At 40.2% G+C, this 13710-nt stretch overlaps 1 protein-coding gene across 2 annotated transcripts in view; it reads right to left on the reverse strand.

Moving 5' to 3' along the window:
• The window catches only part of cdon (cell adhesion associated, oncogene regulated), a 45067-nt gene extending 33045 nt beyond the window's left edge, over positions 1 to 12022 (reverse strand). Inside the window, exon 1 of one of the 2 annotated variants that reach the window (XM_016237664.1) lies at positions 11559 to 12022. The gene's annotated coding sequence lies outside the window, so the exon portion shown is untranslated. The remainder of the gene's footprint in view (positions 1 to 11558) is intronic. The other variant, XM_016237663.1, reaches the window with a different exon arrangement.
• Between the last annotated feature and the right edge of the window lie 1688 nt (positions 12023 to 13710).

The raw sequence follows: 13710 nt of genomic DNA on the forward strand, positions 1-13710 counted from the left end.
ACCAATGACTCAAGCAAGAATGCTTGCTAATAAAGCTATGGAACCTATGACTGAGAAAGCTTTACTCTTGGCTATCCAATCCTTGGTAGGAGAACCTGCCTAAAAGTATGAAATAGCTTAGACCAAATATAATCATTATCAATCTACAATCAGGAGGTACATTTGGCTGAATTTCTCAGAAACCCTCAACAAAAACATTAACAGACATGGAATTTTCTTGTTAGCTTCATGTTTAGCTCTATTATGCACTTTAATTAAGATTAAGGGTATTGGTAATATTGCACAGCTGATGTCCAGAGTTTTTATGTTGAAATGATCAGCTTAGACTATCCTGGATTTCCAATGTTGGTTGAGGCTGGTTGTCTGCTGGCCTATCTAGTGGGAAAGAGCATGCTGTTCTCCAGCAAACTCTAGACCAAAATTTTAGCTTAAGCTAGTTATAAAGCCTGGTGGGGATGCTAGTAGCACTACAGCATCCCATTCCAAAACAAAACATACGCTGGTCATCAGGGGTATTTGGTTTACAGGGATGGATCTTTGGCCAGCATGCTACTCCAGAGTCTCCACACATTTCAGAAGACTTCTCCTGCATGCCTCTCTCTATTCTGTTTTTACATTTACAAGCTTGATTGAGGACTTTCTCAAGCCAGAAGAGAAGATTCACACACACACTGAGTGTTTTTCTGAGAGGCTTCCAAAGAGCCTGATCAAACAGCAGTCCAACAAACCCACAGGCAGTTGATGATCATAAATCTAACCTTATCAGTTGTCAGAGTAAAAACTGTTTTTCCTTTCTGTTTTCTCTCTGGAATGAGGGAGCAAGTCCAGGGTCATACCTGAGATCCTGCCAAAGAGCGGGGAAGGAAGACAAGACTCCTCGGGATGTCTAAGAGCATCCATCCTTAAAAATGCTATATTCTGCTGTTTTACAAAGACTCTTCCAGCCATTAAATAATGTGCAGTACAGAGTATCCACACTGAAAATAAAAGTGACTCTGATAACCTCATATCTGTATATGACACATAGCCTCTGCAATAACATTCTGCTGGAATGCTGGGGCAATCTTGCAGAAAGATGGATGCAGTGTAAGCAGAAAATAACACAGGATGACAGCAAGGAAACAGTTTGACAAGCCCCTAGGTGTGTGTGCAAAGGGGGCGGGAAGTGGCACCTGCAGTCCTATAAAAAGGTGTGAACAAGAACAAGTCTTTCTCTGCAGGCAATGCTTGAAGTGTCATCTGCCCTCTGCCCAGATCCCTGTCATATTGAGTAAACACGGTCAAAAGACCCCACAGGGCTATAGAAGAAAAGGTCACAACTGATACAAAAGTAGAGGCCTGAACTTCATGGATAAGAAACAAATAAACTTAGCAGTAAAATGGTTTATTAAACAAACAAATGAGTCGTATGGCTATGGTTATTAAACAATGCAGAAAATAAGGACACACAAAGCAGCAGAAACATGAGGGGCACCAGAAGGAGAAAGACTGAAAAACAGACAACAGAAGACAGTGAAACCATAAGAAGAGGAGAAGAAGAGTGAGTGAATATCTTTTCTGATAGTCTGATCTGACCCTATGTGGTAAGGTTGATACTCCTGCTGTATCCTAAACCTGTCCACACTCGCCCCCCACAAACCCTGACAGAGGAGCCGCTCTCCACACATTCCACAGAAAGAGAAAGAGATGAAGGAGAACAAAAAATACAGAGGTTACAAAAATAAAGGAAAAAGAAAAATATGACAAAATAAGAGAGGTGGTGTAAGTAAGTGAGAGAAAACAAAAACTGAGGCACGAAGAACAGGAGGTAGAAGAGTGAGAGGAAGGGAGTGCCAGTAGGGGAAAAAAGAATTCATCGGGAGGTGAATACTTGCCAAACCTCAGCTCATTTCCCCAGATAATGCCCGACAGACAAACTCATACTGTGTGAACCTTGCTTGTAATCCTCCCAGTCAACTGACAGTACAATGTATTGACTTGGTGCAATCAGAGAGACCTGGCAAGCAAAACAGATCAGGAAAGGGAGAAAGGCTAAGAGATTGGAAAAGGGGGTGGGAACCAAGGCCCAGTACGGATGACCCAAGTTCGGTTATAACAGGCTACTACTGGTCCAAGTGGCAGGAGTGAGGGAGGCTCCAGGCCATGCAGATGGGACTAATGAATGGAAATAATGGGCCTCTGAACTGAGCAGTGATTAAAGGGAGCAGACGTTATTAAAAAGAGAGAGAGAGGAAGAGGAACAGGAGAGAGAGTCAGAGACATCTGTAAGGTACTAAGCATTAAAAAGGGAGCATTTGTTCTTTCTTTTACTATGAGAAGAGATGGAAATCAAACTGCAGTTAGGCACCACTCATCAGCATCCAGAAGGCTCAAAAGAAAGGGCAAACAGAGGTTAACCTTCAACTGCTCTCTTTAGTGAAAGAGTGGGTGAGTATGTATGTGTGTGAAGAGGCATTACATCAGATGTTTGATGCTACATCCCCGGACCAGCCTCCCCCAGCTGTAAAACTCAGCTTGTCTCTGTTGACAGGACATTGTATCAGAGTCTACACAGGGCAGGCAGCCCTGGGGTGAGATGCTCGTGGGGTGACAGGGCACCACCTGGACGACCATGGCATGGTTAACGGTGAAAGGAAAGATGGTAGGGGAGGGGAGAGGACAGGAATGAGAACAGAGGCCCCAGGGATCAGACAGTCACCTCTAACAAAGCACTGTTTACCAAGAACACACACATCTTCCTCCCGCCTCTATCCTCCCAGGGGGATTCTCAGCAGAAACAACCCAGTCTACCTCCGCCTCCTTCCCATGAGTGCCAGGCCTCAGACCAGGGAGACAGTGCTAATTCCTGCCCCGGGCAGCTTGGCCTTGGTCACAAACACTCCACACACAGACCCGGTGAGATGGGGTGGGAGGGAGACCCTTAGCCCCAGTACAGTACAGTACAGAAGAACCCTCTTAATTGGAGTTTGTTGTTTGCCTGGGAATAGGAGGAGGAGGTGGTGTGGAAGGGGAGGTGGTGATAGAGGAGGGGTGCAGAGGTAAGGGGGCCATTTCCCAAGGTTTTCAACAACAGGATTAGGCAGAGAACTGAAACTCAATAGGGTCATCTCGGACACTGGAAATGGATCTCAGGGTATCCTGCCGCACAAGGCTGAAGCCAAAACTGCAGAAAAGCACCACGCATAACTAACAACACGCACGGTATTGTGGGAGCTACAGAATATCCTTCCAGCTGAGTTCACAGCTAATCAGAACCCTCGAGGGGACGTTTGCACACAGGAAGGGTGCATCTAATGGAGAGGAGGAATGTTACAGACAGGAGAGACAGCGGTTCTGTCTGCCCAGAGGGTGTGCTGAGAGACAAAGTTGATAGGCAGGCTGTGCCAAGAGTGTCTGATTCATCAGCCAAGCAGTGGAGGATGAGAACGAGTGTGTATGTTAGGCAGTTAGAGTCGGCAGAGCATTTGATGACTTCTCCGGTAGATGCCAAGCGCTCAAATTCCAAAATCTTTGACTTGAGAAAACAGTAACATGTCAGAGCCATAGCCTAGTTATATGCACACGTTCCAGACACATCGAGCTGTGGTGCTCATGTAAGAAATGCAGGTTTTAATCTTGACTGTACCCCATTCCCTCTAGATGCTCTTGCAAATTTAAAGACAGAGTCCAGTTTTTGAAAGGATGACAGCTGCAGAAAAGTTGGAGGCAGCAAGTGGTTTTCCTATCTCTGCTTCAGCTCAGATTCAGTCCTCCCTCACCCTCCTGGATTCCATCACCTCTCCATCACTATGGCAACTAAGCTGGACATACAGCTACACAACAGGTCCTGCTCAGTGTCCTGCCGATAGATCTTTGGCACTCACAGGGCAGGGACATATATTTGAAGTTGCGATTCAAAGCATGCACAAAACAAAAACAAGATGACAGCAGGATTTGAAATCTTCACTGGCAAATAATGAAGACCAGGAACATCACTCTAACATTCATGCTGGCCAAAGACCCAAGAGTGTAAGAGATAAAATTCATAACTAGATATGTACTACAAACTCAACCAAGAAAAAAAATGCAAAGATAAAAATTATCAAGATTCATTGTGAACATTTGACTAGTTTAAGGGTATAATGCTGTGCCTTTTCCACTCTTGGGTTTTCAAAATTGAAAAATTAACCTCATAGAACAAAAACAAACAAGATGTAAGAGGCTGTGAAGGCTGAATTATACTTTCTGAGTGTGTTGAACCCCCCCCCCCCCCCCAAAAAAAACATAAGGCCAACTCTCTGCCTTGTATGTACAAGCTTGAGGGCTCTGAAATAAATATCCACTCCAAACATTGCCTCTGACTGAATCTATTTAGGTTGTCTAAATGTTTATCTGTCTTCTCTTGTAGCCCTCTGCAAGCCAAGAGGTCATGTTTTCCGGTGCTTCCAAAATAACAAAACAAATTGTGTGGTGTGAGTTCAACAAACGTGCTTGTCTGAATTGCTATCACTGGCTGTCAGATACTTGAACTCTCCATCATAATCAGGCTTCAGCTGTTCTCTTATCCTGAAGGTGAGCAGATTCGGGGCAGTTGCATCAGACGGTGCCAACATAACCTTAATAAAAAGTCAAAATAATAATAATGATAATACAGCTTGCACTCACTACATTTGCAGTATACTTTCCCACCATTGGAAAGAGAGCGGTAGCACAACAGATTTGGGAAGCTTATAAAAGGCCTCATTCAGAGCACCAATGGATGAGGTTTTGCAGACACAGACCAGGAAGCTTGTTTGTCAGAGAATCATAAATATTATACATCTCCCATCCTGTATCTTAATCTAATCTGGGTTGTACTAAAGGGATGGGTCAGAGGCGTAACAATGCAGGGCTTTCTTTGGGCTAACCCCTGTAATTAATTCCTGTTTCCTCAAGCAGTTGAAAAAGACTCTATAAATGACCGTTTAACTTTGTTCCCCAGAGGGGCTGCCTCTTCCCGCATTGCGAGGCTCAAAATGGCACTTACAACCACAGGCCTCACAGTAGTAGCCACAGTGCCTCAGGCTCTGATCCACCAGTTATGCAGCCCTTCCAAACAAACAGTCTGTTTGTCAGGAGCAAAGGGGGAGCCAGCCGTGGCTACTTTTGCCTTAATATAGTCCTGCTGATCTGTTGCCTTGCTTGGGCACTGGGCTATAGAGAAAACCCATGTCAGATGTCGCTTATGGGCAGCAGTGTTTGAAATAGAACGCTGTGGTATAGCTGGGCTCGTACTAAAGTAAAAAGAAAAAGAAAAACGATACAAGGAAGAGTTCTGGCTGCTCTCAAGGCTGGACGTATAACAGTATCTAGTGAAGAAGGGCCAGTTCAGGAAGTCTACGAGAAATTAATCTTGAAAACAGGAAGGTGCTGAGGATGCAGAAAACCTCTCTTACATTCTGCACAGGGTCAGGGCTCCCCTGTCTTTTTTAAATGTGGGAACTGTCAGGAATGTGTACAGTTCAGAAGTTCACCCCAAACATTACAGTCAATTGGGTTTATTTGACCAACAACAGCTAAGTGTGCATAATTCCATAAAGCAACTTCCTGAGCAATTTGTTCTTCTCAATAATTGTCATGAAAACATGCTTATTTGGGGATTATAACTTAGCTAATACATGACACACAAATTTAAAAAGACACGAGGTTTCTTAAACCAATCAGAAGCTCCTTTAAACACTTGGTTTAAACAAAAATCTCAAATGTCACAGAAAATCAAAAATCTGCTAAAATAAGATTAGATCAGGGTGAATATATACTCATTCTTCAAAGAAATATGTTTAATCACAAATCACAACAAAACTTTGTTTAAAGAAGTAGTTCACCCAAAGATGAAAATTATGTCCAAGTTGTTTTAAATCTGTAAGAATTTCTTTCCTCTTCTAAACACAAAAGAAGAATTTTGAAAAATGTGGATAACCAAACGGTTTCTGGTCCCCACTGACATCCATAGTATTGTTTCGTTAAATACTATGGAAGTCAGTGGGGACCAGTGACAGGTTTGGAACAACTTGGGGGTGAGTATATGATTACAAAATTTCATTTTTGGGGGGTGAACTATCCCTTTAAATGACAACACCCACCACAAGAGTAAACTTCCTGTACTATTGTGCTGTTACTTACATACAGGAGTCAAAGTACATCTTTGATGCACTAAAAGCTAGATTATTGGAATTGATGGTACCCATCGTTTACTTTCCATGCTACTGATCAAATCTGTAATTCTTTTAGTTCTGTCCTTGCAGTGCCACAAAAGGATAATGACAAAGCTGGAGATGAAAATATTTTGATATCTTTGATATAGGTGATCCAAAAGAATAGCTTTTCTGTGCAGTATGCCAATTAATTATGCGCAAAAACTAGGGAGTAGATTTTAAGGATGTGTCTACATTTTCTGTTTAACTCTAAGGACATTAAAAGTATGATGGGCAATGAATCCCGAGAAATAAATTCTTATTGTTGCCTCAGACCAGTGGGAGACAACATTGGCGTCTAGTGAATTCCATTGTGATAGGATCATCTTTAAATTTGCTACAATCTGTTGAGCCAGAAACAAAACCTGTGCGATATACCATTCACCCGATGTACATAACTGCTGGATGGTATCCATCACCAATACCAGGGCCCTAAATCACAGCAAAGCTTTGGCAGCCAGCCGTGATCCGTCTCCAGTTCCTACGGCACTCCAGAAGGACGACGGCTGTTAGCTAACCCGAACTAATGAGACCTGAACTTCAGGGATTAAAGGCAATTATTCCGGGTGGTGGACCAACTCAGTATCACTGTAGTTATGGTATATGTAACGTACCATCAAATCTTCCACCTCTATGAAACCCTTTATACTGGTCGAAATCAGACATCATGGTCCCAATTAAAAATAACCTCAAATTTGTTTGGTGATTCCTCTAATCAGAATGGGGCCGATTATGTATGCAGAGTGAGGGTATGCTTGCCACAACGCCTGACCACATCTGTCCTGTCTGCATGGAATGAAAGTAAAGCGATTTATTGAATATCCACCATATATTCACAATGTATTTTGGCTACAAATATTAAAATATATTTTAAATATATTAATTTATTTAGAAATATTGTCCAGCCCTATGTGAAACTATTACTTCATCTCGCCATTTATGGCCAATGGCTAATCTTGGAGTGGTGCAGAGAGCAAAGATCACAGCCCCAAGCTAAATAAACCTTCAAACCACACAGCCCTACAAAATCACTTTCATCCCTCCCTGCCCAGGGCGGGGGTAAAAAGAAAGCTGCCTAACATCTGTTGGGCAACAGAGGCAGGGCAGAGGATGACTCCCTAAATACACCAACTTTCTCTCTTTCGTTCAAGTCTCCCACGCCAACACGCCTGGACTGCTGCTCAAAGCTACTCAAACACATTCATCACTCACTTTAATGTGCATTTACATTCTCTCCTGCCCGCAGCCCAAACACACACAGACGGAATTAAAAAAAAAAAAACATAAAACTTTGTCTGAATTGCTCAATCCACTTCTATGAAACCTCACCCGCCTCTTCTGCCCCAGACTGATCCCTCTCAACGAGCACAGTCCTAACTATGGAGACAGGCTTTTTGCTTGCCCATGTATTGATCTAAAGCAGTGTTTCCAACCCACAAAGTGCGACAAACTACGACAGACCACCAGAATGACTGGAAAGGCCATCACTGGGTCCGAATCATTACACATGCTTACATTCAAATTGGCCACTTAGCATACCTTTTCAACAGCCCCATGTGTTTATCATTACCCAGAACCCTCTAAACGGCCAAACATTATTCTAGCGCTCTAAATAGAACTGCAGCGTTTAGCTACAGTCTGTACTGGATAACCGATGCCCTGCTAATGATTTATAAATGCTCGTAATTAGCGAAGGAACACTGATGGGTCATGACTTTACAATCACAAAATGTCGCCAAGTCATTTAATTAGAAAACCAAGAGGGCTTGATCACAAACGTGCAAAGAAACAAAATGGGGAAGCAAAAGCAATTGAAGATAAGTACTTCTCGATCCAGCTTATCTAGAAAGATAAATGCTAAGTTGAGCAAAAAAGTGACCTCAGAAACTAGCAATCGTTTGACTGAAGGATAGGAATGAATGGGAAATGCTCGCTTGTCCCCCTCCAGGACAAAACAAAACTGAGCGTGGGTTCTCTGAAGGTGCCCACCTGTGGCCCAAAGCTTCAATGAAAAATATTCAGGATGATGTTTTTTGGAACGTCAACTCCACCAGATTCTAAGTGCAGCCCCTATGTAAGAAAAATCAGTTTGAAACAATGGAAGCATACGGGCATCATTACATTCTAGTAGCTGACAGAAAATGGAGATCCCATGGAGATGTGGGAGCTTAATAAACACCATCAGTAAATTATCAAAGCTACTGGAGGAAAAAGACCGGAAACATTCCTTTTCATCCTCTTTTTAAGCTGATAAAAAAAATAATAGGGATGGTGAAAAATCACCTTTAGGTAATTACACTGGCATCACACAGAGGGGTATTATCTTTCAGAAATACATAACCATCCAATTGTTTTTTCACAGCTGTATTTTTCTGGCAACAAAACAACAAGGGTTTCTTAATTAGAGTGACAGCGTTAAAATTAACAGACACATTTACACTAATGGACAAAAAAAACGGTTATTTATTTAAAAAAATTGTAAAAAGACAACAAAAAAAAATTTAATGCAGGAATTCAAATTGAAAAGGTACAATTACATTACCATCTGAACTAATTCCCCAGAATAAATAAATTTCTGCTTCTATATATGATGTTTAATTATTGTTAATTATTAATATCCGCTCAATCGGTTCTAAAGCTGTGTGTGCAATTCAAAATAACATCAAAACATTATTGTAGCATTTTGTCACACTAAAACACTACACAACAGCCAAAACAACAAAACCGCAATATTTTAAAACCCAAATCAAGCTGTATATATACACCATATATTTGCGGTTATGAACTCTAAACATTGTTTTATCTCAATGTAGGCAACCAGAGCGACAGGAAACTTCAACAGCTCCGACAGGAAATTTCAACAGCTCCAACTATGCAAAGTGAGATTTTGTTGTGAAGTGATTATGATAAGCATATGTTTAATCCATCAGCACAGTTGTCTTTCTCGCCATATTTTATTCTGACAAGATCGTCTGAAGAATGAGAGACAGAGAAAGCCAACAGGTGAAAGAGAACAAGTCGGATTATACGTGACATTCCTGCCTGGACGAAAATAAAGACGTGATGATAAAAGTTCACTCCGCTGTCCTACAGTCTCTCATCCTCTGTCTACGCCTTTCACATGTCCTATAAAACACTGCAGCGTAACTGCACAGCAATTTTCAGCTAAATGCATGGGGTTGTAAAAAGCCGTGAATGTAGCACAAATTCAAATGAAGAGAAGTCACATTCTTACATTCATTTCATGGAAAGCACTTCTTAAAACTTTTATTGTGCTGGCATCTTGAGATCTCTCGGTCTCATTCTCTCCCGAGCAGAAAGCATGAGGGCTTTGTTACCCAGCAGTCATGTTGTCCTAACCTCTCTGATCACACAAAAGACACTCACATGCCACATGTAGGCATCCATTTACGCCTCTTTAGAAGCAGAACATCAAAAGAGTCATTACGCCCACAGGAGGAACAATACACTGATACAAACCTCGATCTGCTGTCGGAATCATAAACATCAGTATGCAAATAAACAATCTTTTTTTTCATCGCCTACAAAATCTTATGCATTTAAATAAAAAGACGCAAGATACATCAACCTATCAAATACAAAACGCATAATCTATTCTGAAGTACACCGTGACTATTATGAGACATTTAATATGAATTTGGGTTGGTATAAACTCTACAGAGACTTTTACTTTTCATCTGAAAGGTTTTTATGCAGAGACACATTTCCTTAAATTGTAATCAAATAATGATGAGAATCTTCATGCAAAAACATTTGAATCTGTTCATATACTTCCCCTTAAAATATGACTAATTCTGGAACAACCTGTTGCATCTTTACAACACTAACCAATATGTTAATCTACAACAAAAAAAGAATATTTTCAAACACTTTTAAACATTTTATCCGTAAACATTGAAATTGAACTGGTCATCAGGTCAACTACATATTTTATCATATTTAAAATGCAACTCTTTAATCACCCATTCTGTGGATTATCTATTCTGTGAAAGGTTCTATTTCATTGTTCTTAAACCTAGTGCTATTTATTTTCCAGAACAAAAAAAAAAACCCATGGATTCTGTCTCACAGGTATCTCATTTCGAAGAGCCGAGCGTTTGGGGTCCGACTAATACATACTGTGGGGTTTGTTTTCATCAATAGCTATCATCAAACTGCAACAGTATACTAGAAATGCCCCTTTTTCCATGTTAATAAAGACGTACAATTAGAAATCCATAAATTACATAAAGTGGATGTCAACAAAAGCCAACTAAAAACACGTTATGTTAAGTGATTATGCACACCACTAGAAAAAGTAGCATTTACACACAAAAAACATGCATTTAACAGCCAAAACTTTCCTATAAGAGACTCCAGAGCTTATGACCAGACTAACAAAACACGTGTCACAGAAAAAAAACGTGTCCAATTGTTTAATGTTTTCATATTTACTGAGATAAATCTATAAGTGCCCCCAAAGCCAACAGGAACATCATGTTGTGTTTATACAGTTACAAAAAACCCTAAAGTCAACTCAAACTCAAGGAAAACTGAAATGGTTTCATTCATGGGACAGAGGTTTTTATGCTTGCCACTTCTACACAGGAACAGTTTGAACAGTCTGACTCTAGATACTTTGTTTCAACACACTTTACACTCTGGGAAAAGGAGTGTTCATGCATTCCAACACAAAATCTTTTACGCTTAGTAACCTTGCATTTGCACTTTATTTCATAATCTGTTTCCTCACATCATACTCCTTTGTTTAAAACATTTGACCTTCTTTCAAAATTTTTAAACTTTGTGTAAACATTGTTTCTACATCCTTTACAATTTTGCATTTACTTTGTGCACTTGGATATTTTGTTTCCAGTCTTTAAAATGTGTTTCTACACTCTTCACACTTTTGTATATACGCCCTTTAACACCCAAATAGTTAGTTTTAAGTCTTGAAATTTGATTTCTACAATTTAAACTATTTCTACACTCTTTACATTGTGGGAAAAGGATTGTTTATGTTTGCCCAAACAAAATAGTTTCACTTGGCACTTTACATCTATACATTACGCTTTGACATCTACAGTTTACAGTGAAAGTCGAGTTTGTTGTAAAACCTTCTGCACACTTTAGTCTGAAGGGGAAAGGATCTTCGTGCATTCCCGAACAAAACAAAAGTCATGTTACCACTTACACTTTCTCCTCATGTATGATGTCTGCTGTGCAGTCAGCTGCGTCTCGTGCAGGAAAAAAGAATGAACTTTTCACATTGTTACACTTTTCAGCGGGAGAGGCTCTTCACACAGCAGGTCCGTGACGGTGGGTGAAGACTCCGACGTTTCTTACCTTTTACAGGAGGGCAAAAGCTGCTGGCAGCCGGACACACTAGCAGTGAAACGCATTCTCTTGATGGCAGATCCGCACGGGGCCCTCCATTAGACGCGGGCGCAAAGTGCAAAACAACTGGGGGGAAATAGTGAGGATACGCAGTTTCACTGTCCTAGTCTTACAGACGCGTGAACGCCACGCCGCGGAGTCAAAGTACGTACTCAAACCTTCAGATACCGGTGAAGTACGTAGTATGTTAACTCTACCCGTCTAACTGTTTGACTCTGTCCTCTCTTTTCCCTGCACACGTTCACTCTCTCTACTACTACTGTCTTTTTCTACACACACGGAGAGAGAGAGGGGATCATATTGCTCAGCAGCTCGTCAGAGCAGGAATGTTCCAGCCCTACAGCAGCAGGGCAGAGCTTCAGTATGCAGGGGGTTGCCCTACAGCCGCTGTGTGTGTGTGTGTGTGTGAGTGTGCGCGCGCGCTTAATGAATATTACCAACATACCCGCCTGCACCCCTACAACCCCAAACTTCCACAGTCTAAATTTGTTTCTAACTGGAATTTTTTTTTTCACTTTAAAATGTATTTACAGTAATAGTTAGTTATTTTATTTTAATATAATATTTCAAAATAAAAAAAATTTAATTCAAAGATTTAATGGTAGCAATGTTTCATTTATTAACATTATTTAACTGCTTGAGTTAACAGGAACTATCAACAACACATATTTTAAGGGCATTTGTTAACGTTTATTAATGTTAATACAACATTTAGCCTACATTTTTTAAATCAAAAATCATCTATCTATCTATCTATCTATCTATCTATCTATCTATCTATCTATCTATCTATCTATCTATCTATCTATCTATCTATCTATCTGTCTGTCTATCTGTCTATAACTATCTATCTATCTGTCTGTCTGTCTGTCTATAACTATCTATCTATCTGTCTATCTGTCTGTCTGTCTGTCTATAATGATCTATCTATCTGTCTGTCTGTCTATATCTACCTATCTATCTATCTGTCTGTCTATCTTTCTATCTATCTATCAGTCTATCTGTCTGTCTATATCTATCTATCTAGCTATCTGTCTATCTATCTATCTATCTATCTATCTATCTATCGTCTGTCTGTCTGTCTATATCTATCTATCTAGATATCTGTCTATCTTTCTATCTATCTATCAGTCTATCTGTCTGTCTGTCTGTCTATATCTATCTATCTATCTATCTATCTATCTATCTATCTATCTATCTATCTATCTATCTATCTATCTGTCTGTCTGTCTGTCTGTCTGTCTGTCTGTCTGTCTATATATCTATCGATCGATCTATCTATCTAACTGTCTATCTTTCTGTCTGTCTATATCTATCTATCTGTCTATCTTTCTATCTATCTATCAGTCTATCTGTCCGTCTGTATCTATCTATCTATCTATCTATCTAATTTATGTAAAGCTTACCTGTCTGCAATTTTGAATTGAACTGAGAATTTTGGAATTTAAATTGTGATTTAAATTTAAATTGTGATACAGTTATTCACATAATTTTGATTAAGTAATAAACTGCAATAAGTGTAACTTTTAACTAGAAAAGTTGGCCTTGTCTGAAAGAAAAAAAAATAATTCAAACATCTTGAAGATAAGAATAGTCCTTACAGACATTACAGTTTTTCTCAGTCGCTTTGGTGCATTTCTCACATCACTATTTACATTTGCACAACAGTTAATGCAGTTCTCAAAACAATTAGTACAAACTGCTAAACCTAGTTGATAACCTGCAAAAGCATGTCACTTGCTCAAAATGGATAGGTCGTTCCTCAAAAGCAAGTATTCATGTCAATGAAAGTGTAAGTGTCATCAAGATGAAAAGTCCTGACACCATTGTTTATGAACAAGATAGTCTGGCCACATAATTTCATCTACATCACAGCGAATATCATCTCTTGCAATACAGTGAGGAAAGTATCTCCTCGAGTGGTGAATCCACCCTCTGCAGGACTCTGCTGTGATGTCAACACATGCTGCAACCAGGGCCATTTGGGTATGTGGATGCCGGTCATATACCTTCCACCTCCAGGAAGAGAAAAACTCCTCTATTGGATTTAGGAATGGTGAGTAGGGAGGGAGATATGCCACCAGCACCCTATCATGTGCTG

The sequence above is a fragment of the Sinocyclocheilus grahami genome, unplaced genomic scaffold, assembly GCF_001515645.1.
Source record: "Sinocyclocheilus grahami isolate Dianchi unplaced genomic scaffold, SAMN03320097.WGS_v1.1 scaffold521.1, whole genome shotgun sequence".
Lineage (NCBI taxonomy): Eukaryota > Metazoa > Chordata > Actinopteri > Cypriniformes > Cyprinidae > Sinocyclocheilus > Sinocyclocheilus grahami.